This window comes from Heliangelus exortis, chromosome 5 (genome assembly GCF_036169615.1).
Source record: "Heliangelus exortis chromosome 5, bHelExo1.hap1, whole genome shotgun sequence".
Taxonomy (NCBI): domain Eukaryota; kingdom Metazoa; phylum Chordata; class Aves; order Apodiformes; family Trochilidae; genus Heliangelus; species Heliangelus exortis.
Genome location: NC_092426.1, coordinates 17,036,500 through 17,049,172, shown reverse-complemented (window position 1 = coordinate 17,049,172; position 12,673 = coordinate 17,036,500).

Below are 12,673 nucleotides of genomic sequence, written 5' to 3'. Positions count from 1 at the left end.
GTCACAAATCATTCACTTTATCCACAGAACTATTGTTTGAGGTGATTTGCATAAGAAATGTAGAGTTCTTCCTGACTGACAAGAAACAGTAGTCATTTAGCTCAAATAAGTAAGTTGCAAATAGAATAAAATAGCTCAGAGTCAACGATTTAGCACAAGTATGAGTAGGCAGATTTGCTGAAGACTCGGACCATAAGCTGTGGACTTTTACCTCAATATGGTTTTGGCTGGGACCGACTTAATGCTCTTTCTAGTATCTGGTACAGTGATGTGTTCTGTCTTCAGTATGAGAAGAATGTTGATAACACACTACTGTTTCAGTTGTTGCCAAGTACTGGTTATCCTAAGCCCACGACATTTCAGTTTCTCATGCTCTGCCAGTGGGCAGGTGCATAAGAAGCATAAACCAGAAGATAAGGAGGATGCAATCATCAGCAGAAGCTGTACTCAACAAGATAAAGACAGTTAACAGCCTGCTGGAAAACAAAGAAAGAATCCAGTAAGATGTTAGAAGACCTCAGACCAAAAAATCACCCCTGAATGAAAAAGGCGCTTGAAGAACGCATGAAAAGCACTTGAGAGGGAGGTGCATGGATGGTAAGGGTAAAATCAATCAGGTATTTCTTTGTTTGGGGTCTCTCTCTGGAGGCATGTAGCTCAAGTTGTCTTTTCCAGCTCCACCATCTGAATAAATTATTTTAAAAATAAGATTCAGTGCCAAAGACTGCTCTAGGAAACCTAGGGCTGAGCCCAGAGGAGGAGGCAGCAGCCTGGAGTGAATGTGTATGTTTGAGTGAGGAGTCAGAAGGGGCACCCACTGGCTCACTGGTGCTGACAGCTGTGAAAGGACCCCAGTCCAAGAAGTTAAAGTCTCTGGTGTTGTGTGTGCAGCTCCTTGAATGGTGCATAAATGCTTGGGCAGTGCCCCCTCTGTTAATGCTGTCTGAAAAACAACCAAGAGAAATAAGGTAGCAGATGTAAGTAGTTTGCATGCATCAAGTAAATATTCATCTGCCTGTCTGCAGGTGAAATTACCCACATGCTTTTCAGGAGGGTAGAGAGAATGACATCTATTCACTAGTTTGCAGTCAATTTAGAAACAAGAAGTGTGCCTGCTGGGCTCTCCTAGCACACCTTAGCAGAGGTATAATAAACTGTTATCTGAGCAGAAGTTGTTACTGACTGACCTGCAGCACCCGCACCACTGAATTTTAAGGGGAGCTGAACTTGTTCATGCTGGAGGAACTTCAGAAATTCCCACCTACATTTTCTCAGTCGTGCCTAAATCTTATAATTTGCCCCTGGAACTGAATCAAACCACAGAGAGCAATTTGGGCTCATTGTGGTAATGGACAAATTGATGTTGCCTGAGGACAGCAAATGCTCCAACTACCCAGAAATTTAGGCAGCATCTCACACTTGCTGTGAGAAGCTGAAGTGTGGATTTTTCAGCTGTAGAGCTTGGCAAACTTTGAAGAAGCTTGAAAATAAGATTGATTGAGCATCACACACAGGACCATTATTCTTATAAAAGTCTTCCACTGTTCCCAATAAAAAGATTGTTGTAAGCACAGAAATGTAAAGTGCTTTGACAAGAAAAAGCAACAGCAAAGAAGTAGACATTGGCTGACTTCTGTAAAGCTGAAAGGAGTTAATCTTTTGAAAATAGGAGTCAGGTTCTCAGCTGCAGGATAAAAAAGGCTCAGTTCCACTGTCATCAACATTATTGTGCTGTCATAGCCATCTACCACTGTGTCATAATCACAAGACACTGTGGTACTATTATCCCAGAGTCCTCCTTTTTCTAGCATGGTCAAGGAGACTGCAGGGCTGCATGTGGTGGAGAGAGAAATAAAAAATAGGTAAGGGGGAGAAAAAAAAACCCTATATGGAAAGAAATGAAATGGAAGAACCCAAGAAGCTGCAGTGTCTAGATGCCATTGCTCTGAGTACTCAGGGTTGTGATGAATTTTAGAGGAGCCATAATGCATACACTCTGACCAGCTTTCTCCAGGGCAACGGGGCAAAACCTTCTCCCATGGCTTTCCTTTCCAGCCACCCTCACCAAACCATATGCATTAAGGGGGAGATGCTGGTGGGCAGGCATCACGTGCAGTGCCTGGGGCACCCACATTGATCATGGGCCTGCCCTTCCAGTTTTAACCACAGCCTTCTTAGGATGGGGCACTACCATCAGCTAGAGTCCCAGGACATGAGACTAACAACCCATGTTGTGTATAGAGGGGCAGCACCTGGAAGGTGAGAGGAGGGTGCAAGAGGAAGAGGCTTTTTCATAGCTCTGTGTGTAAGGAAGAAGAGAGAAGTGCACGAGGCTGCACAAGCCTGAAATTGCAGCAGAGAATTTGTTTAAGAGGGACTGACTGCAGTGTGCCTGTTGTTTTCAGCTGAAGGAATCTGGGGGATCTGTGTTTCAGAGAAAACTCAAGCTCTTGCTGGCTGCTGAGGATCCATTGGATGACCTGGAGTGGTTGCTCAGCCAGGGAGGACCTGGGGCTGCAGCTTGTCAGCCATCTGTGCCTGCCAGGCTCCAGCCAAAGCAGCTCCCTGCAGGAACCTGCACTGATGCTCACTCTCATTTTGGTAGATGAGGAGGGGAATATGAGGGAGGAATGGTACAAAGCTCTCTTTTAAGAAGGATTATTAGTGTCAATGGATTTCTGTTTTCCTGCAAGAGTTGTGACTGATCACACCAAACTCCTTTCACAGACAAAATCTGAAAAGCACAACATAAAAAATGCACGTGTTATGCAGAGCCATACATGTCTTATGACTCTCCTACCTGCAGCACATCCTGTGTGCTGCTGACTTCATTTAAACTACATTAGACTGAAAACTTGTTTTAAAGAAACACCCACTATCTAACTGAGAAGCATCGATTCATGAGGCTACCTACACTCAGCATCAAATATTGAGCCCCCTGTGTACTGAATTAAATGGCTGAGTAAAGGCAAATTTGGATCTGAATAAAAGCCTCTTGCATATTTATCTGAGACTAACAATTCTCTGTGAGATATTAATGTGCCTGTCTAACTATCTACTTGCACATTAAAACTTCACACCAGCTTTCCTAACACATATGGTTGGACTTTAGGAGCAGCAGCTTGTGAGTAGTTCTCAGTACAGCAAGGCATCAAGTGCCTGTGAGTGTTTTTACTCCTTGAATGTAATATCCTACACTTCTCCCAGCTGATGTGTGTTTATTTACTTACTCCTTCTCTCCACGTTAAACATCTGAGACAAAACACGAGTGAACAAAGGGAGCTGGGTGAAGGGTACCCAGCATCCCTATGGCTCTCAGCTCTGAAACAGTGAGTGTGCTCTGGGTTGTATTTTTGATGAGCCTGCAGGTACCTGGGATTTCTCCTGGCACTTCCCCATGCTGTGAGGAGCAAAGCTCCATCACAGGCACTTCACTTCCCTCGTTCAGGGAACCCTTCTGGCCACTTCAGTGAGAATCTGAGGAAATGCCTCGGGCTTCCCCAGCTGCAGGCTGCTGTACCACAGCCATGTGGAGTTGCTCATAGCCATATTTGCCATGTCTGAGTCAGATGAGATGATGTTGTCAGAATATCATTTTGAATCTGTAGATAATTTTAAAATGAAATTGCATTGAATGAGACGTTAGCTTCATCAAAAAAGCCAGATTATGCTGGAGTCACCAAGCATTACTCAGCTATGAAAAAGCAGTTATTCATTCACTGTGCTTATTTGCTCTTTTCATGTCCTCTGCATTAATTTCCCTTGGGTTTCCTTCTCCTGAGTAATGTCTGGTGAGGAGAATCTTATGTTTGGCCCCTGTTACATGATACTCCAACTGCCCAGTGACAGCAGACACAATTAGCCCAAACGGGAGGGCACACAAAAGATAATCCTGTGAAATGACAGCTGCAAACTTCTCCTTTGACAGCCTGGATTGTGTGCTAATGAGTGTTTTCAACACGTGACAACACAACATAGTGCAAGCATGACTGTGGAGTGGGCACATATGAGAGATGAAGAAAATAACTCAAAATCTTCCATGAAATGATAAGTGGGCAAAGAATCATTACAGATAATCCCTTGCTGACACATACCAGCAGACAGATCTTGGTCCATTTCTGCCCTCAATTACATGGTGCAATGACCAAACAATTCAAGGGGGGTGGTACCTCTGTGAGTGATGGCACCCTGGATCCTCCACATTTTGTAAATAAAGGAAGCAGGGCAAATTTTCAAACGTGCCTAAGAACATCTTACACTTACTTCTGTGAATGAAACATATTAAGGATGATGATATTTCTTTATTGTTTGAGTTCTGTATCTAATTAAATCAATATAATAAATATGCTATTATTACTAATTAAAAATTACAAAGCACTTAGCATTTTGTCATTAAGTTACACAGAAATGTGTAACTTTTTGGAGTTTCAAATTCCTTGGCACACCTGCCTTAGTCTAGTGAACCATGTCTCATCTTCTCAGCCTTTCAGAAGATACATCAGGTCAGAAGAAACTTTAACTTATCTTTACTGTATAACCATTGAAATGACTCGGGCTTCTGTGGAGATCAGTTTTTTTCAGCCACTTTTACTAGCCTTAAGAAAGGGTACAGTATCCTGGAAGTAAAAATGTTCTGCATCTTGGAATACACTTAGACATAGGTATTTAAAAATGTGTGTCTTCATTGTCAGGCAGGACTATGCAAATAAGTGCTAAGTTAAAGTCAACTGATAATGTTTTCTTCTTTCTGTCATTAATAATGAAGTGTCAAACTGATTTTAAAAGTCAAAACTAATGTGCTGGATTTAATGTGAACAAGCAAAGAACAAGTCAGAGTATTTAGGGCCAGCTCAAGTCAAAGGTCTTCTTATGCCATGAGGAAAAGGAGGTTTACTACTTGACATGACAATGCTTTAATGTTTGTTACGTATATTGACCTACAAGATTTACTGTGAGGCTTGCAGCCTTTAAATATTAATTTCCTTGCTTTTAAGTGTTGTTTGGTAAATGCTGTGATAGGTAATTACCTGTAACCATTTCACAAATGCAGCTCTACTGAAAGTACCTATTTTCTACATTTTCTAGTTCTTCAGGTGTGTTTTTCAGATTTTACTTTTTTGGCAGATAGCTACTCAAAATCATACAACAAATGGAGTCACCAAGGTCACCAGATAATTAAAAAAGATTGAAGGTATCTGTGGCTGGAACTGGATATTGATGTCCTATTGTAATTATACCTGGAAAGCATCAGGGAGCACACACCAAAAGTGCACTGTCTGCACTGAATAGTTGTTCATACACTCAGAAAAGGCCTGGGACACTGCAGATGCTGGGTAGCACACTGGGTGCCAGCAGCACCCCTGGATTCATGGGCAGGATGAGCAGCAGGGACACACAGGCTTCCACAACACATGCTCTGCTTTGCCCTCGACTCTGCTCTGGAGATGTGCTCTCAGTTCTCACATAGAGGCAATTCCTCTTCCACTGTATTATTTCTCACCTTGAATACTGTATGATTTAATATCAAAAGCCTATCTATCTATTGGTATCTCTAAAACATTTAGCATTATACATGGAGCAAAAGAATTACAGTAAGACTGCCCATGAGCAGCTTGTAATGATGATAAACATTTTACTTATGCTGGTCTTTCTACAGGCAGTTTTGTAATAAACAATGTGTACAATCTCAGCTTCCTATGAAAAGGTTTGTTAGATTTTTTCCATTACCATTTTTCTGCTTCTGATGAGTTTCTTCCTGTTTCTCTCCTGAGCTTCAATATCCTCCCTTACTTCTTTCACACTTCCTCTAAAAGAGATGAGAATAGAAAAAGTCAGAACCTTTTAAAAGAACATTTTCAAAAGGTTTTATAAAAAAAAAAATAATTGGGCTGATTAAAAGAATGTGAATTGCATCTGAAGTTGCTTAACTCACATAGAAAACTTCATCTATTTTAATCTGCAGCAAAGCATAGGACTGGATGAGGCTAAATAGATGTGAGCTCCTCTGTTCTTTGAGCTTGTATTAGATAAGATTTTGTTCCATCAGCTAACAAATAGACCTGGTTTTACAATGCTACTATTTCTCGTGACAAGATCAAATAAATATCCAACTATAACCAGGTCTATTTAAAACAATGATTAAAAACAATTTAGGTTATACCTAAATTCTGATGTAAAGCTGAGAAAACTATGAGTTTTCATCCTGAGGCAAATGAGACACAAGACTCCCAGCCTGAGGGACAGCACTCTGATTAGAAAGGAGACTCAGACACAGTTACACAAAAGGGACAATTAACTGAAATGTCTAATTGGAGAAAAGCCTAAATTATTTAAATTGTTTAAAATTAGTTCCTGTTCTCATGCATTTTACATCTTAAAAATGTAGAGTGTCTTTCTTTCTATTTGTTTACTTTCTACAGACCTTAACTGGAATCAATTTGCCCCTTAGAATCCGGCATAGATCCATCCTTTTGCTACGTGACTGAATCATGCTCCAGAACCTGCTGGGGCTCTTAAAAGGCATTTATTAATATTCAGCAGATAAATAAGCATCATGTGCATAACAGTTTATACTGTTATTTACAACTGAGTGACAATCAAAACTGCCAGCCATCCTCCTTCTCCAAGAAGAAAAAAAAATCATTGATGGAATTAATAGGTAAAAAGAAGAAACTTTCGTTTATTGTATATTCAGTATAAGCAAAAAATTATTCTTAACAAATCATTGCACAACTTTGTGTGCATTAGCAGAAGGTTTGCTGAGGAGGCTCCTCAGCTTGGGGGCAGCTGATGGGGCCTCAGGCTGGGTCCTGGGGTACACTGAGGGGCTGGTAGCAGAGAGCAGTCATACAGCTATGGGGACCCAAGGAGCAGAAGGTTTCTCCAGGAAAGTGGAGAGCTTCATGGGCTTGCTAAGACTAAAAAGCCACTGAAAATCATGGGATGGGAAAGCCAGACTTCAGGGAAGGAGCTAACCTGCAGGGGGGCAGGAGAGAGGTTGGGTTCCAAGCCTTGTGCTCCACTGTGGGCCAGAAAGCTGAGTTTATCTATTGAAAAATAGTATCCTGGTTTTGTTTAACATTATCACCTGTGAATAAGACAAAGCCCTAAGGACTTGACAGCACTGGTGCCTTTTCACATTTCACTTTGGAGAAAGAGAGGGATCTGCTGAGCTCAAGGTTGCTCGTTCCCAAAGTACTTCTCTGCATGGAGAGGAGAGACCCAGGCTTCTGATGGATTGAAAACAGAAATGAAAAGTAGAGACAAATCAATACATCTTCCTTTTCTTATTTTTTTCTTTATCCTACGCATTGTTATGTTCTTCATGCCTGCAATATCCAGAAACAATTCAGTTTTTCATAGAGGGAAACTTCAGATTCTCACCATTGCTATAAACAGAAGACAGGTCTCTGTCTTGGAGCAAGTGTTGCTTCTTCGTAATTATGACAGATGGTAAAGGATTTCCAGGGATCCAGAGATCATCTCAGTCTATCAAAATTCTGCCCTATGAGCTAGATAAGGCACCACACACTGCTTCTTGGGTACACTTGTAGCTGGCAGCATCTTGGCAAATTCTTCTCAATGTCTTAGGTGAACAGGCAACAGAAGAAAGTTTCTGAATAGCAGGTGCCAAGCTCTGCATTCACAAAGCTGAGGGCACAGGGGAGAGTAGTTTGTGGGTTTCCATCAGCTCAGCAGAACAGCCAACAAGAGCAGCATCACTTCCCCCTCACTTCCATCCAGTTCCAGGAAACATCCAAGTGCTAGAAAGGCAGTCAGACACCCATCTCCTGCACCAAGAACCTCACTTTAAACAGAGAGGTCTCAAAAATGTTGAGCAGCCACAACTCCCACTGAGATCACTGAGGGTTGTAGTAACTTAACATGTGCAAAAGATTGGGGGATTTTAGCTTCCACAATTAAATATCAATTCTAGTGTCTTACTTCATGTGTCCAAGACTCACAATAAGAGCCAAAGCAAATAAACATGTCTGCTCCTGACTACTAATTTTCTGAGAGCTGGTCACACCAGAAAACTATTCTGGGAATGAAGGCTTCTTTCAGTAAAATTGGTTTTGCATAAAGATTGCCACAACAAAGCAATATTTTTTGTTTGTTTGTTTAAGTATTTCTTAATGTACTTGCACACACAGAATAACAGCCTTTTCTAGTATTGGATCATGTGTGCAGAGCAAATAATAGAGTGGACTGAAGTTTTTTCCAGCACATCTTTTCATGTCTTGACTTCTGCTTCTGATTAGGTTTGAAGCACAGAAGTAATGAACATCTACCCAGCAATTTATGTGACAGAAAATTGAATAACCAGTTCCTTGGCCATTATTTCTGGGAATTTCCCGAGCTGTAAATGCATCAAACAGTAATAGAAAAACATAAATTCTGTTAAGCAAAAGGTCTCATTTTTCTGGGTATATATACACACTTTATGGAAAAAAAAACCTCAGAATTAACCTGTTGACAGAATATTAGTAAGATCAAGTGTACTCAGTCAGTAATGAATTACCATGGTGGTCTAAGTGATCTGAAAATGTTCATAATTTTAGATGTCTCATAACATTAGATCTAAACACCTTAAAAACAACGTTGATTTCAGAAAAAGCCACACGTCTACTACCTAAAACCTCAGACTTCTTACAAAATGTTTAAATTGGGATTCCAAACTGCTGGACACCTCCAACACCTCAGTAGTTTTACCCATATGTTAGCTGGTAGGCTCAAATATGGAGAAAGGGTAGGTTCTTGGTGAGGAACATTACTCTGACAAGTCCACAAATGGATGCTAAAGTACCATCTTCTAGTTTTCCTCCAGATAAAGAACTTAATTTATTTACATAGAATTAGGATTAATACCACTGGGAATTTATAGAATTAGTTTTAAAAAATTGGAGAAAATTACTAACTTTGTGATCTTGCCAGCCATAAAGTTATAATCTGAGAAAATATAGTTGAACAAGGAAAACTCTGTGGTTCCTTAGTAACCAAAACTTAAGAGAAGTTGAATTATTAGGTGGGTTTAAATTGTCTGAAAAATACTACATCAAAAGTCTCAGCAGCAGCAAAGAGCAAGGTGCCTGTGTCCATTGAGTAATACAAGTATAAAATTCAATTCTATTTTTTCACTTTGGCTGCCAATTTTGTGGCACTTCATTTAAGCCTGAATCTCCAAAGAATCAATTCAAATTAGCTTTATAATTTTCCCCAAAGGATCTGCTTTAAGATAAATTGAATTGGAACTTAAGACTTAGTAAATGAGTATAAAATTCAAGTGAACTTCTCTGAAGGAAAACCTTTTTTAATCAGAAGACAAATAAAGCTCAGGTGCAATAATACACTACAGCTCTAAAAATAGCTTGTCCTTGTTGGTGGTTTAACACAGGACAAACCATACTTTGTGTATTTACAATGTCTAAGGGTTTCATGCCCAGGCTATTGGGAATATGAGCTGTTAGAAAAGATAGTGTTATAAGGAAGATATAAGAATCCTTTTATCCTTTTTTTTCCCAAGAACTGTCATTTTATCAAACCTTAGTGATGTTATGACAGAGCACCAGTGCTTTTTGACTTTTTTTTTTTTGTACAGCTGTGGTTCAGAGTGAGATTTATGTAGTTTCCCATCACTAACAGTGGCATTATTTGTTACAGTTTTGAAAAATTACTGGCACAGGTGTTGAAGTTTATCCTCCCTAAACAGTTGATAGGAAGTCAGGGGACTGCTGCTATGACCACAAACCTTGACCGATGCGTCAAGCAGTGTGACCAATGGCAGTGGGCAGAGCTCACAGGGATGGAGAGAGGAGATGGGACAGTTGCAGCTGTCATCTGCCAATTCAGCTCAACTTTCTGCCCAAGAAGGAGATGAAGAATATGTCTGGCACCAGGCTGGAAATGAAGGCACAATAGCATAGGTAGCAGCCAGTGGGGCTGTCAGGGAAAAGACTAGGTTGCTCACCTAGGGTGATATGAACACATTTTAGCCAATGGCAGGGTGCTCAGCAGGGCACTGAACCCAGATGTCAACAGCCCTTCTGAGTCCTATCCCCATCATTAATTTTCACTGTCTCCTTGGCACTTCAGTTACCTTTCCTTTACAGTCTGAATAGCAAATGTTGAGAAAGTGCTAAGTTTAATTATCATATCACATATACATAAAAATCACTTTGCATTCTAATTATACACAGCTATGTTCAACGTGGAGAGCTAAAACTGAGATAATAGCAATTTCAGCCACAGCTTCCAGCTGCCCCAGTGTCAGATGCCCCCAGTAATCTACCTGAGGAAGGATGGTCAGGAGATGGGGTGGAGGCTCTTGCCCCATGGTCCAGCATGCAGCCAAGTCTTGGTGTATTGGGAGCCTCTGGTGAGGGAAAGGCAGCATTACTTCAGTAGTCTTGAAAATGTGAAGATGGATGGGGACTTCAATATTTCTGCCCCAGAGGAGTCCTGTCACTGTTTTGAGTGGCAAAGTGGGACCGTGTGACCACCCTGTGGTCACAGAGCTCTCTGGCAAGAAAGCAAAAACACCCTAACAATTCACAGGACCCAGTTTTATATCAGTACAGATCATCATAGCTCTTCTCTGTTTCTTCTGAACTCAAAAGAACCCACCCTACAGCCTGCTGAGGCAGTGTGGGCTGCAGGGTGGCTCCCTGTGGGCCATGCCCAGGGCATCAGCCGTGTCCTGGGGACCAAGAACAGCCCGAGGCCAGACCAGGACATTGGCCCAGTCTGTGTCTGGGGAAGGGACTGGTGGCCCTGGGGGCTGACATGGGGTCCTGGGCTGTGGGCAGGGGCAGCTCAGTGTCCTCAGGGACATGACACAAACTCTGCTGCTCTTACATTTTACCCTTTCATACAGACAGATACAGTAGTGAGGAGCAAAAGCCCCACTGCAACATTTGACAGCTTTCAAATATTAATCCTGACTCCTGCTTTAAAATAAATAAATTAACATAAGGGCAATGTGATGTCCAGCAGAGAACAAATGACAGGAGTACAAACTCTCCATAGATACAGTCAGAGAAGTCTTCATTGAGGACACCTCATTCTTCACTTAATTATTAATTTTGTTTATTTACAGTAGAGATATTACACATAATATGTTGCAAATCCCTAGCATCCTCAAACACCAGATGCTGGTTTTTCTCGCCAGTCCCAAAAGGAAAAACCAAAGCACGACTGTGAGAATTAACAAAAAAGTCCAATTAAATTCCTTGCCAGAATGCTAATTTCTGAAACATAAAAGCACCGAATTAATAATAAGCTTCTAGTCACCTCCCTTATCACTTTTGTGCACATTTGAAACAACAGTAATCTGTGTATAGAATGGACATTATCAGGTAGGCAAGCAAATATAAAAAAATGATTTAAAAAAACCCAAATATGTAATGCTTCACCATTTTCTCATCTTAAATGCAGGTCAGAGAGAAGAACTGCTAAGGACATGCTCTGCTGAATGGCAGGTTATGCAGAAATGTTGGTATAAAGGCATGGGAGATGAGAAGTATTCATGCAGAATACTGGGGATCACAGCAGGGGCTGGAAGGATCTCAGAGGTCATTCTTTCATCTCCCTGCCCTGTGGCAAAAAGGACTATACCTGAGCTTTTCTTGAGATGGGTACATTCAGCCTGTTCTTAGAGCCTCCCTGTTAATGGGCATTTCACAACTGCTCCAGGCAACAGATCCCTGCCAGTCACTCCCTGATCATTAAAGAGTTTTTCCTGCTTGAAAGTAAATCTCACTTGCTGCAGCTTAATGATGTTCCTTTTTGTACTATCAATGGACATGAAGGAAAGGATTATTTTTTTTTCATATCTGCAAGTCTTTTGTGCATGTGAATAATGTTATCACATCCTTGGTCAGCTTTCACTTCTTGCTGGGATTTTTTCCAGTGGTTCTGACACCACCCCCTCATTTGGGGGCCAAGGGCAATGCCATACACTCTTATGTCAAAGGGAGTTTTGCCTTTTGCTGCAGTAGGCACTGGGCTGAGCCCCAGCCACCTTTGAACCCCACTCTTCCCTCCCATTTCCTCTGTACCAGGGAAGCCCTAGCAGTGTCTGATAAAATGTGCTGAAGGCCTCACACTGCCACTCCATGCTCATGGTAAAAAGTTAATTTTTTTAAGCCCAAGCTGATCAGGTATCTTGCAGCCATATTTTCATTCCATTAAAAAAAATATTATCAAATGTACATTTCATAAAAGGTTTTGACAAGGCATTATTGTTATTTTTTTTAATATTGGAGTCCTACAAAATCATGCAGGCTTACATTAAACACACTTCTGTTTCATGTGTGGGACTGAATCAGTGATTTCATTATCAATGAGCAACACTTCTTAAGTTGCTACCAGGAGGCACTTGAGCAATTATGCACATATATTATCTGGCACAGGGAGGAGAAACATCAAACAGAGCTTGCCAACCTACTGCTGCCCATGTGATTTTTATGATAATACCAGAGACTATTTCACAGAGGTGAAATATTTAGTTTAATATTTAGTTTTTCTGTTGATTGATTCAGAAAGGGGCATTAACAGGTTCTGCAAAACATGCAAAAAATGCAGCATTGGAGTAGCTGGAGATAAGTAAAATCGTTCAGAAAACAGTGGAATAAGGACATTATCTCAGCAGGAAGAAAGATGAACTATATATACC